Consider the following 13923-nt stretch of genomic DNA (forward strand, 5'->3'; position numbering starts at 1 on the left):
TTGTCTGTTAATGAGGAGAATAAATAGAGTGTATCTTGAGTGGCTTTCTTTTGACTTATAAAGATTGAACTGAAGATAGCAAGCACAGCTGGGGGAAGGGGTAAATCAAGTCAGATGACATTCTGAGAGGCAGAAGCTCCAAAGAGAAAGGCACCGTGATCTCAGGCAACAGAGATTGAAAACCTCCCTTCCCCTAGAGCCAGCTGGCACCCTGAATTTAGACTCTGGCCTCTTAAACTGTAAGAAAATAAATTTTTGTTTGTCAAAGCCTCCCATTTAGGATATTTCTGTTAAAGCAGCGCTAGCTAACTAAAACAGTGCTCATATGAGATACTTTTCACAAGAAAGTCTACTCAACTGAATGGTGTTTTGGAAAGACTTGAAATACAAGCTCAAGAAACCAAATTTCAAGCATGTTGCTCAGAATTTCTGGAGAGACAGGTATGGCAATATATATCTATGTGTATCTATATTATGCACAAAGTTTGCTTTTTTGTGTGCTTACCACTTCCATCATGTACCCTCCATAAAATGTCCTAATTTCTCCACATTATGGACTGCTGAAATCAGAACACAATTTTCATCATTGCTATTAAAAAAAAAACACAAACAAAAAACCATGGCTGACTCTGATTTCAAATTTTATATTGACCTTTATTGTGCAAAGATTGACATAGAAACACGATAGATATTTCCAATTATTATTCTAGATTACCACAATTTTGCCATTTTAACACTCTGATCCATTATGGCATGCCTCTGTGTGTGCTTGTGTATATTCACATGTGCTATATCTCTTCAATACATAACAAGGAGTGCTGGTGAGGTAGTGTTTACTTGTTGGACTGCTAACTTCAAGGTAAGCAGTTCAAAACAACCAGCCACTCCTTGGGAGAAAAACGGGGCTTTCGACTCCTGTTAATGTTTATATCTCAGAAACTCATAGGGGCAGTTCTAACCCGTCCTATCGGATCGTGATGAGTCCACATCAGTTTCATGGAAGTGATACATATTTTATCTCTATGCAAATGTATTTGTATGCATACATTACTAATAATGCATCAACTACTAATGTGATATTTCAAAACAATCTTTAACTGCAGAAAACAGATAAACGTCATGGTACAAAAGTTGCAAAACAACTTGGGATCAATTCGCATGCTAGAAAATGAGAATATAAACACAATAGTAGGATTGTTTACATTTGAGGTGTGGGATTCTATTTTTTGTATATTTATTATTGTACTTATATAATACATTGTATATGTGCATATTTTTGGTATTTGCATTCATATACACTCATTTGCAGGAAAACAACATGCATATTATTTTCAAAATAAAATCAATTCAATGGATAAAGTCATTACAATTTGTGTACCCCTAATATCATTTAGCTTATTTTGATACATATTTTAATAGACAAGATGCACATTGAAATATACGTATTGTTTGATTGAATAAGAGACTGAAATTTAACTATGCATCATATGCTAATGAAATCTACCAGTTCAAATGATCAAAATAACAACCTGCTTATATTCATCCATCTATTTACCTATTACTACATAACTTTTCTCCATATTGTGGATTTTTCCATCGAGCAACTCAATTTATAGCCATAAGTTGAAGTCAAGGCTAAACAATGTGTCGCTTAAAACAGGATAAAGGTTTTCTTTCTGCAGACAAATGCTGCTTTACAGAATGCCGGGAAACTCAGAGATAAAGCCATGAGTACTTATTATCCCACAAACATGCAGTAGAGTGATTTTGGGTTGTGTCTGACTGGGCAGGTTTGCACTTTTTGGTTCCCTCAGTGCTGGGGAACAGAGAATCAGCAGCTGTACCCCGGTGGGGTTAGACTGAGTCAAATGGCTTTGTTGCAACGTCCTCCTGTTGAGGACAAAGATGCAAGGGCATAAGTGAAAACATGAAATGCTTCTCAGGCTTCTGTTTTTCAAATGCATGCTAATATCTCATTGTCCAAAACAAGTCACGTGGTGAGAGTTTACAACAGGGAGGGTGCTATAAGGTTTTCCGGCAAAGGACATGGGCACTGGTGGTTAATGCTGTTGCTAGCTGCTTGAGTAAATCCGCACTCATGCTTACATGACAGTGGAACAGCTCCATGGAGTCTTTAAGGGGATGCCTTTTCAGAAACGGAACACCAAATCTGGCTTCCCAAGCATCTCCGGCGCATACGAACTAGCAAACTTTCACTCACTAGTGAAACGGATATCATTACTAATGCCGGGTGGATCTTGGCTAAAATCAGAGAATAAAAAAGATGTTTATTTGTGTAGTAACTAAGCCAACGCCTTTAACTGTGTGTGTATCATAACAACCTATGGATACCACTGAGAAGAATGGGAATTCCAGAACCCTTCCCTGTGCGCACGAGGAACCTCTACACAGAACAGGAGGCAGGCATTAAGCAGAACTACAGGAGCGAAAATCAGGAAAGGTGGGCATCACGGTTGTCGCCTTTCCCCACACTGACTCAATCTATCTGCTGAGCAAATAATCTGAGAAGACTGACAATTTGCAGAAGAAAGCATCATGATTTGAGGAAGGTTTATTAAAAATCTGCCCATACAGATAGGACAACCTTGCTTAAGGAAAATGGGGGGTCCTTGAAGCACTTGTTCGTCCAAACCCGTGGCCTTCAGGATGTATTGCAGCCCAAAGCCAATCAAAGTCCTCACAACCGGAGCTGTAAATTACAAGCTGGAAAAGGTGGAGCAAATGGTTGGTACCCAATGCATGTTCATAGAATCAGAAATCAAGAAATCAAAAGAAGCAGCAGACAAGACATAAAATAATATATTACGCACAATCCATTTAAAGCATCGAAGAGCAAAGATGTTACTCTGAGGACTAAGATGTGCAGGATCCATGCTCTTGTCCATGCACGTGAAAGCCAGACCAGGAATAAGGAAAGCGGCAGAAAATGGGTGCCTTGGGCTGAGGTGTTGGTGGAGAATCTTGAAAGTACTTCCAGAAGAACAAGCGAGCATATCGTGGAGTCAGTACACCCAGCATGCTCCACAGGAGGGAGGGCGGAAGACTTTGCTTCTCTTACTGTGGACATCAACAGAGACCATTTTCAGGAAAAGGGCAAGACGTTAGTTCAAGTGGACGGTCAGATAAAAGTAGAAAGATCCCATGAGATAGGTTGACCAGTGGCTGTAACATTGAGCACAAGCGCAACCGTTGTGAGGCTGCTGTAGGAGCAGGCCGGCTTGGTTCTGTTGTGCCTAAGTTCTATTTAGCCAGGGTGAGGTCCACAGCCACTGAGCAACAAACAACAACAAAAGTGTTAACAAGGCCCAGGTCATCTATGAAATGTTTAACAAAGCAAATCATAAAGAAAATAGGAATTATCTTCCTTAAGTCTTAAGCATCCTTTCCAAAGTATGAAAATCAAGCACAATGATGTATCTAATTTTGATGAAATATTTCCCATAGATTTCCTGTTTCATGTTTTCACCCATTCTCGCTACTTCGTTTTATACTCCAGTTTTTCTCCTTCACACAGCTGCAAAAAGGATCTGTCTTTATTCTGTGCTTTGCTCTAATCCAAATAAATATCCTAAAAATAACCAAATCAACTCCAGCTAAAGTAATTGTCACAAAAACATTTTTGTCCTCAATTGTTCAGTGACACACCAGTTAATCGTATGAGAGCCTAATTATCCCGTTCCCTCACAAAACATTTTATTTTATTATATGTATCTTAATGTGCAAAACATCAACTCAAACAAAGAAATAAAGTATATATGAAAACTGATTTGTGAAAACCACTGAACCAGGGCTCATATTCAAAAGTCTAAGAGACCATTGTTTTTGCTTCATTTTCATCTTAAAATGTTCCTCATTATCTGAGTTTCAAGACCATTTCTCATATGCAAACTTTGATCTGGTGAAAAAAATAGGGTTATATTTAGTGCTCAAGCATACTGTGTGTAATATGAGACTAGCTGTACATCAGGAGACCACTCACATGCACCGCCCATTCGTCCCGGTTTCAGAAAGCTGACTAGTGAGATCCTCTGAACTGCATCGTGCATGCTTCCTGGTAAGGTCTTACATCAACTTTTCTGATTCAGTGCTGAGACTCAGCTTGAAGAGCTGCATACTCATTGCCAATGTGTTACTAATAAAAGCAGCTAAGCCCTCAGATTACTAAACCAGACGTATTTGCAAAAACCATCGCAAGTTCTTAATTTTTCTTCCTGTACGAGCTCTTCATCTCACACTCCTGAAAATCGATGCATGACTTCATTCATTGTGATCTGTGCTGTAGCCTGACCAATCCAGGAATCTTTCTCAAGATTTCCTATTAATCATTTAAAGATGTGTATAAACAAAGTTCATGAATAATTTATATAAACAGTGTATGGGTTCTAATGATGAATAATCATGAACTGACCTGGAGTTTGTTAATGACTTATAAATATTTATTTCTATAGGGTACTCTTGTACAATTCATGAGTCCATGAAAACTGCCTTCCTTTGACATTTTTTCCTGGACTTTCACTGAAGATGCCGTTGGGACCATTGAGGGTCTTTCCTAGAGAGCTCTAATGCAGGAAAAATTGTGAATGTAATGTGATTTACAGACCTACTAAATGCAAAGAAAAAAACTTTTATTTTATTTTCAGAGTCTGAATCTGTTTTGTTTTCAAAAGTGATATTGTTTTCCTCTATATGATCTTCTTACAAATGACAGAAAAATGGCTATGCAAAGTCCACTTAACTAGTCAGATGTGAACATGTGAAAAAATAAACCAGACTGGAAGCCAAATGCCTGAAATAGCGTTTTCTGTGAGCAGCCACTAATCTTATGCCAGGTGCTGCCTTTGCTGCTCGTCAATGACTGTCTTTTTAGCGTGCCCTTTGGCCACTTACAAATTGGAAATTTCACAACAGCTTGGGGTTGAGTATCTGTATGAGACGGGACATCAGCCGGCCCTTCTCAGGAAGAGGAGAATTAGCAAGCAGCATATTTGGGACCCTTCAAGCGCTCCAAGTGCTTGGCGATCATTTACCAGCTAATCCCCCTTTGAGGGAGGTCAGCCTTCTGATTGAATTTTCACATGAAGCATTTCACACAGATGTGAAATAATCTCTAAAAAGCCACAGTGTGGCAAATCTGGAGTAATAAAAATAATCAGAGACAGATCTGGGCAAAATTGGGGAGCAAGAAATTTATATCTTTGGCTTCACACTTGGATGCTGTTTTTGAGTGTTTTTTTATGTTTAAAAATACAGTACATGTTTGTTCCGGGCTAGGAGTTATAGAAACCCTTGCATTATTTTTGCTAGCTGCACCCATGGAGTCCCACTCATAGTGTCTCTGTGCGCTCCGGATGGAAAATTGTCCCACAGGCTTTGCGAGAGTAAGGACCTGTGAGTGCAGAGCACAACTGAGGAATGGGGTTTTACGGCTGTGACATTTCAGACACCTTTCACCAGGTTTGTCTTTTGTCGCTTCTTTGGGGGGATTTAAGCAACCAACTTTTAGACTTTAGGCTGAACTAGGTCTATCCAATACTTGCATCTGAGTCAATTTTTGTTTTACTGAAGATGTACTTTCAATCATATTAGAAAACGTGTGTCATCACCAGTGCAATCCATTGTACACCATTTTCCCTCACGCTTATTCTCGCTAGCCCCCATTCCCTCCATCCTTGTTCGCCATGCCCCTGGTATATTAGTAATTCAGTTATATCTCTATGGATTTATCTATCCTGGAGTTCATATAAAACACAAAGAGCAAATAAACAAAGAAACAAAATAACAACAGCAACTAGACAAAGCTAGAAAAGCTCAATAAAAAAGAAAGCAGAAATAATAACAACTGCAAAAACTTTCAAATGGGTCACAATGGAAGAAGAAGTAATAAGGCATCACATTTTAACCTAGCTACATTTGCCCTAATAAACTTTACAGTGCGTTTTGTCTAAGAGCAGGGCTGTTCACACCCCTGGACTATTTTCAGAGAGAAGTCACCAGGGGCTCAATCCATGGAGAGACCCTGCACATGGATTTAGGACTTCTACTGTTATTCATGGCCTTTGAAACAAACAAGTGTTCACAATTTAATCTCTGAAACCATTCCCTCCTTTGGATGTGGATTTTAGTATTTACAATCTTTGGATCGATCACACAGGTTAGTATGCTTCTTCCATTTGGACCTAGTTGATGCCTCACTTAGATGGCTACTTATTGTACAGTAAGTCGGTAAGATCCTATACATTATTCTTTCCTAGGAAGCGGGTACTACCATAAATTTATGTAGTTAAGGAAACCGAAGCACTCTCTGTTCAATCAGTTGTCCTTTACAGTTTGCTAGAGACATCATGGACTCAAATAAAAGATATGGGATTCCAGCTTGAACTCATAGCCATGTGGCATGGCACTGCTTTTCCATAGCATTCTCCTGCTTCCCTTTTGCCTTATCAATCAGCGCACCCTCGCTTGCCTAGCCCACTATTCTATAAAGTATATTTCTGTTGGAGTCTCTGCTGAACTATTCTCACAGGTGTCTTAAAAGAAAGCCCAACCCTTTCCATAAAGATTAAAGGAGCCATGGGAAACCCCATGGGAAACAATTCCACTCGGACGCACTTGCATTAGAATGAACTTGACAGTACTTTGTTCGACATTTCTATGACATTTCCAAGTCTCCTCAACAACTCTTAACTTATTTGTTCAGTTTCTTCGCTATGATGGGGAGCTACCACATGGTATCAGTCCTTACCTCTGTCGATCACTGGAGTATAGGAAAATTAGAATATTTTGAAATGTTTTTTAAATACCATTTAGCAGAAACTTACTGAGCCCCTTTTGAAGTACTGCCCCTGCATAAAAGTGTTGTGTAATTTTTTTAGCGTTGTTTTCTCCAGAAGATCTTAAATATTGTCGTTCCTAAGGGGAGAAGCATGGTTTTGAAGCTAAGCTAGTGAGTATTTCCTAGTCAAGTGGTGTGAAATGTCCCGATTAGAACTGAACCAGCAAAGTGGATCACAAGGGTTCCAGACTTTTTGTGCAGTTTGCCAAGACATTTTCCTAAGTGTGAATGGATATTTGGGTGTGTCCAGCTAAAATTTACTTTGAGACTGTAAATTCCATTGATGTCATATAGTAGGAGGCTAAATCCCACAATTTATAAAGAAAATCCGTGGTTGCTATGAAGTCAGTCTCTATTCATAATAATTATTCCACTTTAGGGGAAAAGGGGACGGTCTGAGAACTATTTTGATTTCAGCAATTCAGGACAGTTTTCGTACTCTTTTAAGTGTGCATCTCAGCACCCAGGTCTCGGGTGTCTGCATACAGGTTTAAGGAACTTCTCAGACTGTCCTTCAGCACATCAAAAAGATAGTAGTGTTTTAATGGCTTTAATATTATGGTGCAATGGGAATCACAGCTGATACCTTCAGAAGGGTTATAAATAAGCAGTGGTAAACGTAAGGACACAAAAAGTCATGAAGCTCTTTCAAGAGACAGAATTAGGAAAAATTGACCTTAGGAGGCATCTTTTTTAATGACCACAAATTCATATGTTCTTTAGCATGAAGACTTCTTTCTTTATCTATCTCACTCTCACTGCCATCAAGTTCGTTCTGACTCACACAGGACAGAGAAACCCCCCTGAAGGTTTCCAAGATGCTGTATGGGTGTTGAAAGCCTCCTTTTTCTCCTCAGGAGCAGCTGGTGTTTCCAAGGCTGATCTTGTAGAAGAGCCTACAGCATAACCACCAGGCCACGTCCTTTCTTTTGTATGTAGTTTTAGCACTTTCTTCTTTGACTAGTCGATCTTTTAGATAGGTTTAATATTTTTAAAAACATTTTAGTGCTCAGCAATAAATACCATGTATGCTTTTATCTCCAAAATAATGTAGTTTTATTAAGCAACATGGAAATATACCTTTAATTTTAAAATCACTAGCAATAGTAAATCATTTGATGCAATTTTCAAATACTGATACACCTTTCAACCTGGTATCTCTTTGTTTAGTTTTTGGATAGTACTAATGTAGATTTTTTTTCCCATTATTTTGTGATCATTATGAAGAAAAATTTCTTCTTTTTTATTTTAGGTCACATTTATTTTAGTTGTTATTTTATCAAAGCATATGTATTTAAAATAGGTGCCATAGATATATTAGTTCATTTAACTTCTTTTATACCTCTATTAGATTACTGTTACAATCACTATTTGAAAAGGACAAAGAAAATGAGCCACATAGATATTTAGGTATTTACCCAGAGTTGCCCAGTAATTAAATGACCAAGTTAGGATTCAACATAAGCCTTTGAATATGGGTTTACTATCTAATAGTACTACAGAATCTAATAAAAATATCCTTCTCTTTACCATCACTAATTACTACTTCCCTTATATATTCTTTTTCCCTCTTTAAAATTTATCTCGATATTTATAAACAATATAGTCATTGAACTCTTGATTTTTCTGTGTTACATGTTACTTACTCGTGTGCATTATAGAAGACACGAATTTAGCTCATAAGGTTTTATGCTCAATAAGCTTCCTTTTTTGTGCAGTTTGAGTGTTGATGTTTCCTTTTAAAAATATAAACTTATCTATTTCTTTTACATATCCACATGATGAAAAAGCTTTAGCTAGATGTGCTAGCTAGTGGAGACTTTGTGACGCACTCACAAGACCATATCCTGTGGAAATAAGGGTTCTTTGTGATTTGGAAATACTTGCAGGCAAGTTTGTCATTCTCCACAGTTTAATGTGTTATGTTACTGGTGGAATATTTTTACCCATGTTTTCCTCAGTTACTGATTTATTCTTAAAAAAAAAAACCAACTCATTTTATTGGGGGTGCATACAGCTGTTATCACAAACCGCACGTTCATCTATTGTGTCAAGCACATTTATACATTTGTTGACATCATTATTTTATCTTTTTTTGCCATCATTCTTTTCAAGATATTTTCTTTCTACTTGAGCCCTTGATATCAGCTCCTCATTTCCCCCCTCCCTCACGAACCCTTGATAATTTATAAAGTATTATTATTTCATGTCTTACACTGACATATGTCTCTCTTCACCTACTTTTCTGTTGTCCGTCCCCATGGGAGGGGGTTATATGTAGATCATTGTGGTTGGATCCCCCTTTCTCTCCTCACTTTCCCCTTCCCCTCCTGGTATGGCTAATCTCATTACTGGCCCTGAGGGGGTTTTCTGTCCTGGATCCTCTGTGTTTCCATCTCTTATCTGCAGCTGCATATAGCCTCTGTATAGCCAGATTCATAAGGTAGAATTGGGTCGTGATAGTGGGCAGGGTGGGGTGGGGGGGGGGGGGAGATGGAATCATTAAGAACTAAAGGAAAGTAATCTGTTTCCCCGGTCCTATCCTGTACCCTGACTGGCTGGTCTCTTCCTTGTGACCCTTCCAATTGCCTACAGACGGGCTTTGGGTCTCCACTCTGTGCTCCCCCACATTCACATTGATATGATTCTTTGCTCTGGGTTTTTGATGCCTGTTACGTGATCCCATCGACAGCTCATGATCACACAGGCTGGTGTGCTTCTTCCATGAGGGCTTCTCAGCTAGATGGCCACTTGTTTATCTTCAAGCCTTAAAGATTCCAGATACTATAACTTTTGATAGCCAGGCAACGTCAGCTTTCTTCATCACATTTGCTTATGCACCCATTTTGTCTTCAGCGATCTGTTGAGAAGGTGACATCATAGAATGCCAGTGTGTCAGTCTGGGTATATTAGAGAAACAAATCCACATAAACTTATATGTATAAGAGAGAGTTTTATATAAAGGGTAAGTGCACATGCACATCAAGAAAACATCCCAGCCCAGTGCTATCCAAGCCCACAATTCCAACATTAGCCCACAAGTCCAATGCCAATACACAAAGTCCCCCTCCATTTCACGAAACACACACAATGATGCCAACTGCAGGAGGAAAGCCAAATCAGTGAATGTGTGAGCATCTCAGCGCTGGCAGGGGTCTCCATGCGATTGCTCCAGCACCCCGGGCTGCATCAGGGTAGGTCCATTTGGCTTTTCCTCAGGGATGTCTTGCAGGAAGTGAGCCTTGCTGGGGGAGCAGGGAACTGGCTAAGGCAGCTGCACCTGGTCCGACTATCAGAAAGCAAAAGACTGAGAACTCGAAAGGTGAGGCTCATGGAACCATTTATTTCTCCGCCCTTCAATTAATCCCACATGTGTTTATCAGCCAGGTTGTCACAATAAACTATCTCAGCCAGGTCATTCGAACTAAGTGCTTTTGAGTAGAGGGAGTACTAGAGTAAAGGCCCCATGTCTGCCAGCTACCTTAATACTAAACCTGTAAATGTATGTACATAGATCTATTTCCTTATCATTATATATAATATTTAAATGTGTACATGCCTGTGTTAAAACCTCTATAAATGTCCTTTGCCTACCTATTTCTTTCCTCTATTTCCTTATACTTTCTTCTTGTCCCACTATCATATTTGGCCTTCATTCGAATTTCAGTAATTTCTTTCCGTTACATTGCCCTTAATCAAGCCCTACTAGGCATCCTACGCCCTCCTCGCCATTATTTTAGGTCACTTGTTCCCTTGTACCTGGAATTGTTAACACCCACTGCCTTTCCCCTGCCTCCCCCTCTTCCCTGTTCTCCCAAACATCAGTCCTGTTTTCTCCTCTGGATTGTTTATCCCATCTGTATTATGTAGATAGATATGCAGAGAAAGTAATAAGCACAAAAATAAGACAGAGCAAAACAAAACAAACAAACAAAATAACCAATAACAAAAAAAGAAGCCTAGATAGTCCAAGGTCTGTTTGTTGACCTTTAGGAGTGTTTTCCTGTCATGGCTGATGGGGTGCCACACCCTGGCCCCAAAGTCTGTTTTTGGTATTCCCCAGGAACTTCATTGCTTTGCTCCCCTTGCTGCTCTGTTGCAGCTCCTTAAAGTACAATTTCCACACTGTGCCTCCACTGTTGTCCCTTGAAGCACTATGGCTCAGTGAGGATGTCATGTCCCTCTTCCCCTGCTACCTATGTCTTATCTTTTCTTTTCCCTTCCTTTTTAGTTGGTTACCATATGTATTCCTGGATTGGGTCAGCCCCTGCAATACTACCTGGACCTCACCCCAGGAATGTATGTATACAGTAGCTTTCGCTATGCCCCTTTTGCATTTTTAAGCTTACCTCAGCAGGCTCATGTTGTACTTGTCCTTTTGTGCTTGGCTTAGTTCACTTAGTGTAATTTCCTCCAGTTCTTCCCATATGCTTCATGTGTTCATTGTTGCGTTTTAGAGATGTGTAGTACTCCATTTTGTATATGTACCACAGTTTTTAATCCATTTGTCTGCTGAAGGAAATTTGGGTTGTTTCCAACTCCTTGCCATTGTGAACTGTGCCACGATGAACATTGGAGCACAGATGTCTGGCCTTGGTTTGTTTCTTGTCTCTCCTGGGTATATCCCCAGTAGGGGGATTGCTGGGTCATATGATAGCTTGATTTCCATCTGTTTTAGATATCACCAAATTGATTTCCATAATGGCTGTACATACTCACAGGTCCACCAACAGTGAATGAGAGTTCCTATCTCACCATAACCCCTCCAACATTTGTTACTTTCTGATTTTTTTTTGAATTGGGCTATTTTTGAAGGTTTTAGATAGTATCTCAAGTTATTTAAATTTGCATTCCTCTTCTGGCTAATGATCAGTAGCATTTTCTCATATGTCTATTGGCCATTCGGATTTCTGCCCTTGTGTTTCTGCCCTTCTGTTCAGGACCTTTGCCCACCTCCTCTGGGGGTAGTTAGTTTTTTTCTTTTTGGAAGCTAGCAGAATATTGTAGATTTTAGTAATAAGGCCTTTGTCTGATGTGTCCTTGCTAAAGATATTTTCCCAGTCTGTGGGCTCTCTTATTTCTCTCTTGGTGAATTCTTTTGATGTATAATGGAGTTTTGTCTTCAGTATGTCCCACGTGTCAATTTGTGCTTCATCTGTATTGTGTCCTTCCCTATTTTCAATAGCTAATATAGTCCCCTTGTCAGGTTTGTCCCAATTCCCTATCGAGGGTCCTAATTGTTTGGGGTTTTACCTTGAGGTCTGTGATCCATATATTCTTGTGCATGGAGTGAGCTAACAGTCTTGCTTCATTTTTCTGCAGGTAGATGTCAGTTTTTTCCACACCATTTGAAGAGGGCATCTGCTACCCATTTGATATTTTTTGGCATCTTATCAAAAATCAATTGTCTGTATGCTGATGATTTTGTTTCTGGGATTTCAATTCTTTTCCATTGGTCTGAGTATCTGTCATTGTACCAATACCCGGCAGTTTTGACCACTGTGGCTGTATAATAGGCGCTAAAGTAAAGTAGATCAAGCCCTCCCACTCTCTCCTTCTTGAGTTCTCTGCTAATTCTGGGCTTCTCCATATGAAGTTGGTAATCAATTTGAACATTTCTTTGAAGAAAGATGAGGGTAATTGTACAGTGTCTTAAGCAGAACTGACATATTTACTATATTGAGTCTTCCAGTCCACAAGCATGGGATACTCTTCCATTTGTTGAAATCACATTTGTTTCTTGAAATAGTGCTCTGTAGTTTTTCTTATATAAATATTTTGTTTTTTTAGTCAGGTATATCCCTAGATATTCAAATTTGTGCTTGGCTATTGTGGAGGATACCACTTTTTTATCTTCCCTTCTGTTGTCTTGTCTGATGTGTATAGCAGTCTGATAGACTTCTGTTTGTCGATCTTGTATCCTGCCATTCTGCCATATTCCTCTATTGCTTCCAGTATCCCCCTTGTGGAGCTTTTGGAATTTTCCATATATAAAATCATATCATCTTCACATAACGATAGTTTCACCTCTTCCTTCCCCAGGCGAATACCTTTGATGTCTTTTCTTTTCCTTAATCTGCTAGCTAAGACCTCCAGTACAATTTTAAATAAGAGTGAGGACAAGGGGCATCCCCATCTGGTCTCCTTTTTCAGGGGGATTATTTTTATCCTTTCTCCACTGATCACCACATTGGCTATTGGTTTTTCTTGTATAGCTCGTACTATATTGAGGGATTCTCCTTCCATTCCTATCTTCTCGCTGTCTTAAACTGGAATTAGTGTTGGATGTTGCCATTTGCTTTTTTCCACATCTATCATTATTGTCATGTGGTTCATATAATTTTGCATGACAATGTGGTGAATAATACTAATGTTCTTTTATATGTTAAACCATTTCTGCATCCCTGGTATGAATCCCACTTGGTCATGGTAAATTATTTGTTTTATATACTTTTGAATTATATTGGCCAGTATTTTGTTAAAGACTTTTGAATAGATGTTCATTTGGAATATTGGTCTTTAGTTCTCAATTCTTGTGGGATCCTTGCCTAGTTTTGGTAGCAGAGTTATACTAGCTTTATAGAAAGAGTTCAGGAGTATGCTGTTTTTTTCTGTTTTGGAAGACTTTGTGTAGGATTGGTGTCTGTTCTTCCCTAAAGGCCTGATAGAATTCTCCTGTGAAGCCTTCTGGTCCAGAGGATTTTTTGTTGGTAATCCCTTGATAACCTTGTCCATTTTTTCTATTGTTATGGGTCTATTGAAATTCCTGAAATCCATCTGGGATATTCTAGGGAGGAATTTTTTCCCCAAGTATTTGTCCACATCTTCCAAGTTGTTGAATTCATTGGAGTTCAGGCCTTTGTAGTACTTTGTAGTACTGTGTAATTATCCTTTTGATTTCATTAGGGTCTGTTGTAATACTTCCTGATTCATCTCCCAACTTTGCTATTGAAATTTATTCCTTCCTTTCATTGCCAGCAATCTGTCAATTTGGTTAATATTTTTAAATAAGCAACTTTTAGCTGCATTAATTTTTCCAAAACTTTTTTTTTGTTTTCCCTCTCATAAAT

Source organism: Tenrec ecaudatus, chromosome 9, assembly GCF_050624435.1.
Source record: "Tenrec ecaudatus isolate mTenEca1 chromosome 9, mTenEca1.hap1, whole genome shotgun sequence".
NCBI lineage: Eukaryota > Metazoa > Chordata > Mammalia > Afrosoricida > Tenrecidae > Tenrec > Tenrec ecaudatus.